The sequence below is a fragment of the Myotis myotis genome, unplaced genomic scaffold (genome assembly GCF_014108235.1).
Source record: "Myotis myotis isolate mMyoMyo1 unplaced genomic scaffold, mMyoMyo1.p scaffold_m19_p_13, whole genome shotgun sequence".
NCBI lineage: Eukaryota > Metazoa > Chordata > Mammalia > Chiroptera > Vespertilionidae > Myotis > Myotis myotis.
Window position 1 is genome coordinate 46682059 of NW_023416317.1, and position 12509 is coordinate 46694567.

The window sequence follows — 12509 nt, forward strand, 5'->3', positions numbered from 1 at the left end:
AGATTACAGGACTGGTTTGAAAAATGTCTTAGGCCAGTGGAATTGGAGTTTCTGATCAGATTCTGGATGAATGCTAAACTTTCCAAATATAAGAGGCTCACAGAGGACCCAGACTACTATAATCTATGATTGTGGTCATTATTGATGTTCAGGCTTCCCGCTGCAGTTTCTCCCAGGAGTCGGTTTTTAAGATAGCGAGAGCTCTAGATGGCATTTGGTACCAGCCCCTGCCTGCAAACTGTCACTGTGTAAATCCCTTAGTCCTGCTGGATCTCTGGAACAAAGCTAATCTGCCATTTGACACCTGGGCTTGTCACCTTTAATTCCAGACTTCTGAGCTGCCGTCTCCAGGGAAATAAAGGGAAGGATTCTTCTTCTGCCCACGTAGTTCTGACATCCATTATGGACTCCTGGGCTCCTGCACCCAGGGGCACACAGCTGCACCTGTCTCCTCTTCTGTGTAACAGTGGAAAGCCATTTCTGAGTTTTTGACCTCCCCACTTGGCAGTTTTAACTTCGGAGAGCAAAGGAGCTCTGTGGCAACAAATAAGTTCCTTTTTAGAAGCTGTTTCTGTTAGAAAGTTTATAAACAAAGAGAGACTTTGAAAAAGAAAAATCTACTTTTGCCCCACCGTTTTTCGTGTGCGTGTGTGCATAGCTATAGCTATAGCGATAGGTCTTAATAGAGCACTCTCACCAGATGAAGCAACTGGTTATGGTTGAAAGTTAAGGCAACAAGGGCCCGCCTGGGCTCCAGCTCAGGCCCCGCCCCTGCAGTGTGGCCCCGCCCTTTCAGGCCCCGCCCTTTCAGGCCCCGCCCCGCCGGCCCCGCCCCTCTGCTTCCGGGCGCTCCCCACCGGGCCACGTGCACAGAAGATGGTCGCAGTGCGTCACGGATGTTCCGCGTCACGGTTGTTCTGCGTCACGGTTGCGGCATGTGAGTGCCATTCCTTGGGGCATCTCTGCCTCTGCAGCCCTTAGGCCTGTGCTTCTCGAGGAACATGCTGACAGATGTCGCATGGTCTGCTTCCAGTCGAGCAAAATTGACCTTGAGCACCAGTTCCCCTCATCATGCTCCCGCCGGCACCCAGCAGCGTTGTCCATGGAGAGTTTAAAGAACGAAGCCTTGGTGACTTTAAGGCAGCGGTTCTCAACCTGTGGGTCGCGACCCCTTTGGCGGTGGACCAACCCTTTCACAGGGGTCGCCGAAGACCATCCTGCATATCAGATATTTACATGACGATTCATAACAGTAGCAACATTCCAGTTATGAAGTAGCAACGAAAATAATTTTATGGTTGGGTCACAACATGAGGAAGTGTATTTAAAGGGCCAGAAGGTTGAGAACCACTGCAGGGGAAATATTTGGTGCTCTTCTTCCATCCTCTGGATTTCACCTTTGTGTGTCCCCCAGAAATGATTGCTTTCCGTGGCAAAGCCAGTGCGTTTCATGATGTGAACTGGGAAGTTGTCGCTGTTTCTGGGGATTCCCACCTCAGCCATTCTCGCCTGGATCGATACACCGAGGAAGAAGGGCGGTTTGGGCCACATGAACATCGCAGGTTTGTCAGATTGGACTCAGCAGATCTCCCGAGACTGCGGTGCTGCGAGAAGGTCCTGGTCTTGCACTGAGAGGTCTCTTCGTCATGGACCCCAATGGAGTCAGCAAGCATGTGAGTGTCAATGAGCTCCCCGTGGGCCGAAGCGTGGGAGAGACCCTCCTCCTGGTGAAAGCATCGCAGTTTGTGGAAGTCCCTGGAGAAGTCTGCCCGGCAAATTGAACCCCGGATTCTCCTAGGATCAGGCCGCATCTGACTGCTTCCAGAGAATTCTTGGAGAAGGTAAATCAGTAGTAGATCATCTCAGGTACACCTGCAGCTTCTCAACAGAACCACGGTTGGAGCTCATTTTTAGCATTTCAAAGATGATTATGTATAGAAAGCAAAAAATTACGTTTGCATTAATAAATAATACTCTAAAGGTTTTGTTTTTGTAACATTGGCTAAGGCTTTTTAAACATGGTTAGTTACTAACATGAGTCCTTTATTGGTAACTTCTTAATGGCTAGCTAGTTTATAGACTGCCTAGTTCACTTGCTTCTTTGATCCTGTCTTCAGTGGGAACCCCTCCTCTTGGCCTTCCCTGAACCTCCGTGTACACCAGTGTAGGACAAGTAGCGAAAGCCTCTGATCAAGAGTCCTGAAAATTTCTTTCTGAATTTCTTTGTATTAAACTGACAATTTTTTTAAGTTGACAAAGATCATAGCTTTAAGTTTTAGTATCAGCAGTCTAATGTAACTCTTGGAGTGGAGAGAGATTTGATTGGAACAATGTGAATCATGTATTTAAAAAAAACACTGGCAAAGTGACCTAACTGATCATGCATGCTCCTCTTTCCTGAGATTTGTAGTTTCAGTAGTTACTTTGCTTATTTTATTTGTTAGCTGACTTAGTGTCTGCATACATTTTTAAATATTGATTGGAGATAATTATAGAGGATATTCATTTAATCCAGGAATTGCATTTTGGAATCATTGTAATTACGTTTTCTGAAGCGTTCAATGTAAAGTATAAAAAAAAGAAAGTTAAGGCAACATGAATAGTAATGTAGGGAAGAAGTTCAAAGTCCATTTCTGGTCTCATGACCAGTTGCAGAAACAAGGATTATAGCAGCTTCTCACATTTTCTTTCTTGCTCTGTTATTCATATATGTTTATGTATCAACTAATTTACTTTTAACCTCTTTCTCTTAAGATCTCAAAATGTCTTGTTGATGGGTAACTGGCCAATGACATGCTTAGATTACAGCATACCAAGGTGGCAATGTGATAGACTAGAAGGAAAATGAAGATCAATCAGCGACAGATGGGACATTGGATCTCCCCTTTTGGGGAGAGGTGAAGTGCGTCTGTTGTATGAGAGACAGGCACTTATGTTCAGCTTTGTTGCTGTTGATGCTTGGAAGATTAAATATGTGTAGAAAGCTGTATTTGGACAATGAGTGCTGAGGGGGCAGACTGTGGTAGGTATGGTGAATTGATACTCTCAAATGCCATTTAATTTCCTTCCAGATGTAGAGTTTGGAAAGCTAGTACACCACTTTCCCGAGACTCCTGTGCAGACAGTGTTCTGTGAGTAGCGTAGGTTCTGCCAATTAGATGGCTTCATGCAAAACTGGAAGGTGGAAGGGATGGAGAGTCCTATTGCTGTTGCTTCTGGCAAGCAAGGTCATAAAAGTGTGCATGCTTAGAGGCATCTATGGAGGCTGGGCTCAGCAGCTCAGTCTCTAGTCATCAGGTTCAAGGGTACTTCAAGGCAATTATGGCAGGAGTATGGAGGATGGCAGCAGCTTCCTGAAGTCTGGCCCACAGCTCCAGTAATTTGTCATTGAATTCAATAGCCTGTGGTATGCTTGTACCTTCTGTTTCGCCAGCCCTTCCACAGCTTGGTGAGCACCTAATACTGAATGTATTAAATACCTTTTAGTTTGAAATACCTAGAGTGGTTTCTCTTTCTTGTTTTGAGCTCTGGCTTTCAGGCATAGCTTGGAGAGTTCTTTCTGTGGAGGAATGGAGAATCAAGATGATTCACTAATCTTCATTTTTATGAGCTGAGTTCAAGGATCTGTTTCTTTCTCAAAATTTACTTCATCATTCCCACCGCCCTTTATTTTAGACATTCCAGCCATATGTATGCATTTGTTTTGGTAGAGTGCCATGCAAAGAGATTAAGCTGGGAGTCAGAGAACCCAAGTTAGTAGGCACAAAAAATTCAGGGAAAACCTGTGAGAGCCACTTGAGCTCACCAAAAATTTCCACATCCTGAGCTATATCCACAAAGTCAGTAATGGGGAAAGGCAATGTATTTTTAGACACATAAATAATTTAGGTCAGAATATTCCAGGTAGCATTGCATTATAGCTGAAAACAAACCTCAATTTAGATGGTTATAAAGTGATTTCAATAAACATCATTGCTAAAAGCATAAGCATTTTAATTAGCTCATCTGTAACTCTGCAGGGCCTGCTGAGATATAAATATACATATATATTCATAATATAGATTGTTGGAATATTTTCTTATTACTTGCATTCCTCTCTCCTCCTTTCTCATTACTGTTTTGTCATAAAATGACTTCTGTCTTTGGAGTGAAAAGAGAGTTCTGTTTTCTTGTGTTCTGGGGTCATGGAAAATTAACACAATTACTTACTTTTCTGGAAAGGGTAGAGGGTCTAGGATATTCACATTATCTTAATTCACAAAAGCATTTTAAGGACTTCATCTAGAATTTAGACCTCCTTGTTCCCCGGTTCTAGTGAGGAGCAGATGAGTTGACTAAGTTTTGTCATGGTAGAGAGGCTGGAGCCCAGGGAAATGCATTATGGATGAGCAGCTAAAAGGGGACAAGGGGGAGGGGGAAAAAGGGTTTTCTATCCTTTTTTTTGCTGGGTCTTCTTAGGAATCCTATGAGACATGATGGGATTTCCATACTCTCTGAGCCTTGGATGGGGAAACCAAGGCTTGAGTCCAGAACTCAGGCCTAGTAAAGAATATGGCTATCTCAGGGTTCAGGAGTGCCTTTGGCCTCAAGTGATGTTTGAAGGAGCACTAGGAAGTTGAGAGATCTTAACAAGAAATATGGAAAAACAGAAGGAAATGCAAGGCAAAAATAACAATTAGAGGCAGAAATGGAAGGAAGACAATAGCAACCCTTGATGTCTGCACCAGAGAGAACATTAGCAAGACACTTGGGAGTTTGTAAAGTTCTTTCATATCCATTGACTCTCATGATTTTGGAGGTAGTGGTAGAAAGAACTCAGGCTTTGTAAATAGACACACTCTAGTTTGAGGCCGGTTCCTGAGCCATGGCTGAGAAAGTTGTGTGGCCTGAGAAATAGTCCTACTCCAGATTTGAGATTGGTATTTGTTTTGTTTATCCATTGCTGTGTTACTCACCACCCCAAAACTTAGTAGTTAACAACAACCACAGTTTATTTCTCATGATTCTGTGGGGGCTGAATAGATAATTTTCTTACTTCATGTGGTATCAGCTGGCGTACTGAGATGACTGGTAGCTCCAAAATAGCATCATTCAAATGGTAGAGAATTGGTACTGCCTACTGATTGAAGGCTCAGCTGGCGTTGTTGTCTGGGGGCCTTGGTTCTTCTTTATGTGGGCCTCTCCACATGGCTGCTTGAGCTTCCTCACAGCATGGTAGCTGGGTTCTAAGAAGGAGTGTTCCAGAGTTCAATGTACAAATGCTTATCAAGCCTCTATTTGTGTCATACTTGCTAATGTCCCATTGGACAAAGGTAATCACATGGCCAAGTTCAGAGATATTGTGATAGGGGGCTAAACAAAGACATAAATACTTGGAGGTGTGGTTCATTAGGGGGCACCAAAGTAATAGTAACAGTCTACTACACTCTCTAAGAATCTGCTTGGTAACCAGAGTACACAAAATGTTGTCCATGGCTCATCCCCATCTGAAATTCATGCTTCTCCACAACTTTCTTTTTTTAAAAATTGAATTTATTGGGGTGACATTGGTTAATAAAATTATATAGGTTTCAGCACAACTTTCCTGCTAAACTCTGTCAGCAATGTTCCTTCTGCTACTGAGTCATAAATTGGCCTTCCAGTTTTAGACACATGTCTTAGTTCACTTAGTATAGAGCACTACCAGGCATTATGAAGAACATAGAAGAAATATGAGTCTTGTTTCTGTCTTAAGAAGTCAGCTGGCCAAATGGTGAGATAAAGCTAGTATACATGAGAACCAGCAAGAGCAAAAAGCAAACGAGGGACAAAAATCAAGAGAAGGAAGAGATAAATGAAGACCAGAGTAGAAGGAGAAGTTGCTTTTCTCCCTTTCACCTTCCATCCCTCTTATTCCCCTTTTTATTTTCTTTTCTCATTTACCCAACCTCTTCTGATCCTCTACTCATCTTAAGCTGGGATCTTCCTAAGTCGATTGTGAACCAGACTCATATACTGTATTATCTATTGCTGTGTCACAAAATATAAAGCTTTGTGGCTTAAAATATTTATGATCTTTCATAATTGAGTTGTGGCCAAGCTGGGCAATTCTGGATTAGGGTCTCTCATGAGGTAGCCATCAAGATGTCATGTGGAGCCCTGGCCGGTTTGGATCAGTGGATAGAGCGTTGGCCTGCAGGCTGAAGAGTTCCAGCTTTGATTTCTGTCAAGGGCATGTACCTAGGCAGCCGGCTCGATCCCTGGCCTTGGTTGGGGTGCATGTGGGAGGCAACCATTCAATATATCTCTCTTACATAGATGTTTCTCTCTCTCTCTGTGTCTACCCCCCTCCCAGACTCACCAAAAATTAATGGAAAAATATCTTCGGGTGAGGTTTAACAACAACAACAAAATGTTATGTGGAGCAGAAGTCATCTAAAGGCTTGACTGGGGCTGGAGGATCCACTTCCCAGGTGGCTCACTCAGTGGCTGGCAAGCTGGTGCTGGCTCTTGGTGGGAGGCCACATCCTGCACAGGCTGCTGAGGGTCCTTATGACATGGCCTCTGGCTTCTCCCAGAGCAAGCAAGTCAAGAGAGTAAGAGTCAGGTAGAAGTTATTCTTTTCATGACCCACTCTCATAAGTCACATTGCATCATTTCTCCATTCTGTTTGTTAGAAGTAAAACCCAAGTATAGCTTGCTTTTAAGTGAAGGAAGAATTAGCCTTCACCTTCTTAAGGGAGCAGTGGCAGAGAATTTGCAGACACTTGAAAGCTAGTATATCTGTATTTCAAGGGTTCTTCTTGAGGTCACTCAGCAATTCTCTCCCCTTTCAGTAATTTCTGAGACACAGACAGTCCCCATCATGGTGATAACTCCAGGAATACAGCAGACAAATGGTTTCTTAGTAACCGAGTTCTTGTTCCATTTGTAAGGAAGTTCTCTTCTCACACAGGCCACAGCTAATGCTGACCCTAGCAAGAATGAAGGAGGGCTCTCAAAAACTAAAATCCTTTTGAAAGGACAAAGAAGAGCCTGTCTGGTGTGGCTCAGTGGTTGAGTGTTGACCTGTAAACCAGTGGGTCATGGTTCACTTCCCGGTCAGGGCACATGCCCGGGTTGTGGGCTTGATCCCTAGCAGGGGGTGTGCAGGAAGCAGCCGATCAATAATTCTCATCATTGATGTTTCTATCTCTCTCTCCCTTTCCTTTCCTCTCTGAAATTAATAAAAATATATTAAAAAATAAAGGATGAAGAAGATTTGAGTGGAGACCACTGTTGATCAGTCAAATCATGAATGCCAGTATTCCCCTTTGTCCAGTCAGGAGAACAGGCCGTTTCTAAGGTGAACTTTCTATGACTGTCCCTTTGCTTCCCTTGAAATGAAATGTAATTAGACTGTGCTTATGTTTTGCTTCCCCTCATGCACTCTCTGTGGAATTCATTATCTCTGATTTAGTAAAGTACATTACATACCCAAGGAGTCAGTTCAAGGAATTCCAGCTTACCTGCTAACATCACTCTCCTCTCCAACTACTACTTCCCTTGGAAGAATCTGCAAAGATTAGATTTGACCTGCTGCTGTGAAAAATACTGAAAGAAGAAAGGTGAAAACTGGATTAAGGAGTCCTCAAGTCTTAGAAGGAATTATCAGGGCTATTAAAGGAATAGGTTTTGCCTTCTTTTTGTTGTCATCACTTTCTCTGTTCAGATTTTCCACTGAGACTTTGCTTAGAGCTGGTATCCCCCAGGCTGGATTCTGCCTGACCAGCCCACTTGTATGGAATGAGAGACTTGAGCTCAGTGTCTTGGTTTGAGTTTGGTTATAGCACTAGACACAGCACTAGGCACACAGAGGTCACCCAGATCTAAGGGATGAGTAGGTGGGAGAGAGTTTGGGAAACAGGATGAGATTTGAACTGAAGGCTGACTTGAGTCCTAGCTCTGGATTTATTACTAAGCATCCCATCACTTTACTCCTGTCATTTGACCATCTTTCCTGAGAAAGGAGAGGGGCAGAGGCAGTCTGGGACACTATGCATTCTATGGTTCTGAGATATTGCGGTGTTTTGGAGGAATTAGAAATGTAGTCACCAGATGTGGCAATATCTAGAGAGAGGCTTTAGCTTAAGACTAGCTCTGTGCTGGTGTGATCGAACAGACTGGAGATAGATGCCCCATGTATATCTGTCTAGGGCAGGGGTGGGCAAACTTTTTGACTCGAGGGCCACAATGGGTTCTTAAACTGGACCGGAGGGCCGGAACAAAAGCATGGATGGAGTGTTTGTGTGAACTAATATAAATTCAAAGTAAACATCATTACATAAAAGGGTACGGTCTTTTTTTCCAATAGTTTTATTCATTTCAAATAGGCCGGACTGGCCCGCAGGCCGTAGTTTGCCCACGGCTGGTCTAGGGGCAGGTCACTGATCCTCCCTGGACCACACTTGACCCATCTCTAGGATAAAGAGGGGGTGGCTGCTCTTCTGGTTCTAGGTCTTCTGCTTTCAAGTGTTTTCTCCATCAGCAGCAGTACTGAGCAAGGATCCTATGTAATTACTTGGGCAGTGCCAAATACTGGTGATAGAACACACTTAGCTAGGTCCTGGGGATTCTTGGGGACCCTTGTTTCCTGAAGTGGGTTGTCAAGATGGTGAGCTAGAGCCTCCTCCTTTTCGGTCATGAACTCTGGAGGACTCTCCTGTAGTTTGAGAATGATCTGAATTTGGGTATTCAAGGGGCAATTGATTCAGAGTCCTTTAGAATTGGAGGCAATTTTATAGATAATTGAGCACAATTCCTTCATTTTTTTCATGAGCCCTAGAGAGGTGAAATGAACAACAATTTAACAAATTAATGGTTAGGCTCATGACTCTGGTTATTTTCAATTGAGAATTCCCTTCTATATCATGTCTTGTTATGCCTTCAAGGAAAAACACAAATCAAAGTTCTGTTGATTTCCAATGCCAGTATTAAGCAGAAAGTTGTCAGGAGCCTAGCACAGGGCCCATCACATAGTAGGTACTCAAAAAGTACTGGTCGAATCAGCAGATGAATGGATTAGAAAACTGTGGTACATCTACACAATGGGATACTACGCTGCGGTAAAAAAAAGGCACTCTTGCCTTTTGCAACAGCATGGATGGAACTGGAGAGCATTATGCTAAGTGAAATAAGCCAGTCAGAGAAAGATAAATACCACATGATCTCACTCATTTGTGGATTATAGAGAACAACATAGACTGATGAAAAGGGTCAGACCCAAAGACTGAGAAACAGCGATCAGGCTATCAATCCCCAGAAGGAAAGTAGGGGAGGGCGGGGGTAAGGGGAAGAGATCAACCGAAGGACTTGTATACATGTATATAAGCCAAACCAATGGACATGGACAACAGGGGGATGGGAGCATGAGTGTGCGGGGCGGGGGGCGGGGGGGAGGTTGGGGTTAATGGGGGGGGGATGAGGACACATTTGTAATACCTTAACTAATAATAATAATAAAAAAATAAATAGTGAACAGAAAAAAAAAAGTACTGGTCGAAGTAATGAATGTGTGAAGTACTATGACATAACTATTATAGGCTTTTTTAATAGTAAGGTATAGGATTTTTCTTGTGGCTTCTAAGTTAGTAATCATTTTCCACACCAAATTCCTTATCTCCTATGCCTTCTTCTTTGACTTGATTCTTTCAGTGAATAATTCAGAGATATTTTCCTTTTACTTATTTTATAGATCATATTCTCATCTCAGTCCCTTTGTCTTATGATGACAAGATCTAGATACATAGATGTGATGTCTCTTGTGCAAAAACTGTGTCACTTGCAAACTGATTTATGGGATTAGTCCAAGGGCAGGTATATGTAAAGTCTTGGTTCAGGATTTAAAAAGAGGTGTGTAAATAAAAACCGATGTATCTTTATTGATTAAGGAAACTGTAATATCAAAAGTTATTTATAAAAGTCTGACTCTTTTTATATTCCTAAAACCTCATTTTCACTGTTATTAATTCACTACTCATGTCCTCAATAAGGATATTACAAACTTAATTGATTTTGAGCTTGCTGATTTTGAAGTTAATGAAAATGTTTATTTCAGTAACTTCACTTTCGTTTTTTTCCTTCACCATTAAAGTTGGTGATATCAATCCCAAATTGATTTGCCTAACAGCAGAAGGGGCTAAAAATAAGAGACCTCAATTCTCTGGAATTTTTCCAGTTTTATATCCTGGATAATATATCAGCTCAAGAAGGCATTCTGGCTCTTTCTCTTGAAAGACTTTTTTGTTTTTTTAAAGACTCCATATTTGTCTTAATATTTAAGAAAGACTTGAGTTTCTACTTTGCTTAAAGAACATCTGATGACTTCTCATTGCTCCCATGAGAAGCCCCAAATATTTAGAATGGGATTCTCACCTCTTGATTATTTGGCTGTTCACATACCTCCTTTCCATACCCCTTCTTATTGCTCCTGTCACACACTCTTTATTCCTTTTCTCTCAAACTTTAATACTAATAGTGTATTCGTTATCTATTGCTGCATAACAAGTTACTCCAAAACTCGAGGTATTGTTCCATGGTTCCTGTGGATCAGGAATCTGAGCAGAGTTTAGCTGGGTCTTCTGCCTCAGGGTCCCTCTTCTCACAAGGCTGCAGTCAAGGTGGTGCCTGGGGCTGCAATTATCTCAGAGTTCAACTGGACCCGGATCTGCTTCAAAGCTCACTCATGTTGTTCAGTGTCTCTTGGTCTCAAGTCTTTGTTGGCTATTGGTCTGAGATCAGCTCCCGTTACTTGTCAAGTGGTTTTCTTATCAAAGAGAGCAAGCAGTGAGAGAGAGAGAGAGAGAGAGAGAGAGAGAGAGAGAGAACCAACAAGATGGAAGTTATAGTCTTTTGTAACCTAATCACAGAAGTAACATCCTATCTCATTTTTGCTGTTTCTGTTGGTTAGAAGCAAGAGAATAGGATCAGTGTGTCCCAAATCAGGCAGAGTGTATGCAAGGACATGACCAGGGGGTGGGGATCATTGGGAGCCATGTCAGAAGCTGCTGATGACAAATAGGATTTATGGTTAACATTCATTGAGTATGTGGCAGGCATACTCTTCTTTGACTCTGCTAAGACCTTTCTCATACAATGCTCACAAAAATTCTTTTGAGTAGATAATGTTTTTATTTCTATTCTAGGGCTTAGAAAGGTTAAGTAAACAGTAAGTGACAGTGGCAGGATCTGAGTCCTGGTTTGTAGGCTCCAAAGTCTTGCATCAAGAGCCAACTTCCTCATTTCTCCATTCTTAGGGCTCAGCACAGGCTCTGTGACATAGGAGCTTAGTAGGTATTGAGTAGCTGCTAAATGAATAAACGAATAAAGACAGATCTGAGTCACACTATAGCTGCTTTTGTCCAAACTCTGGTCTTAGGCCTTGATCCAATTTAAATAACGCATAAATTTCCATGTGGTTCAATAAAGCTGAATTATATCTAATCATTGAGGAGAGCTCTAATTCAAGTACAGGATCCAGAAGAGGAGACACTATTTTGTAAAGTGTTCTCATGTGGTACAAAACAGACTTCATTGCTACTGAGAACTTTAAAAGGTTATTCAAGAGATTAGTGCGCCAGAACCCAAGAAAAGAGATTATGGAGTTATAAGAGAGTTTGCCACAGATTCGAGAAGAGTATTAGAATAGTATTTGGAAAGTGGGCCAAGTAACTGATTGTTGGCAGGGTTTTTCACCAGACTTCCTTTTCTTAAAGATGAATGGGATTAAAGCTAGCAGGCAAATGACTAGCTGAACCAAAGATAAACCGATGGTGTGCCTGGTTCAGAATGGATTAAGAGAGCTTAGGCCAACTGGGACTGAGGACAAAGAGGTGCCTCTTCCTGCTTCCAGCACGTCTTGACTCAATAACTCCTTTTAGCATTTCTCCACTTTCAGGATCCATTGAGGTGCTTGGGCCAATAGATGTTATGGATAAGAGACAAACCTGGCCCCATGAAAGTCAGCATTTGAGGATGTTAGTGCAGTACATAGCTCTGGGCCATTCATGAACTGCTTTCTCATGGACCCTCCTAAAATGAATCTCTGAGGTGAATTTGTCAAGAAGACTGAACAGACCCATTACGTGACTAGACCCTTCTCTCCCTATGGGAAAACCATGTGATGATCAATTCAACTAAGTTTCCCCGGTGAGAATGGACCACAATTCCAGTGTTTAATGGCATGGGGATAATAGTTGGGCAGCCAGTAGGGTGGTGGACTCTTAGGGCCAGGGTCTCCCCTTCTTGGGTTGCAGGCTCTCAACTCTTGCCTCTCTGAGTCTCACTTTTCTGCATTCCAAGTGGAGTTCCTTCCCCCTTCTGATGGACACTTCTTTTGTTGATGTTATTGTTGTTGTTCTGAATTAATACCATGGGTACAAATGAAGCTAATTTGTTTCTCTCTGCTCAGCTGGCTCAGGAAACATCTTGTCTCTGTGGTACCATTTGCACAACTGACCTCATATATTATTTATTGGTTTTATAATTTAGCC

General features: G+C 42.5%; 1 pseudogene; it reads left to right on the forward strand.

Annotated features, from left to right (window-relative positions):
* The first annotated feature begins 1071 nt into the window (after positions 1-1071).
* LOC118668617 lies at positions 1072-1928 on the forward strand (annotated as a pseudogene).
* Positions 1929-12509: the final 10581 nt, after the last annotated feature.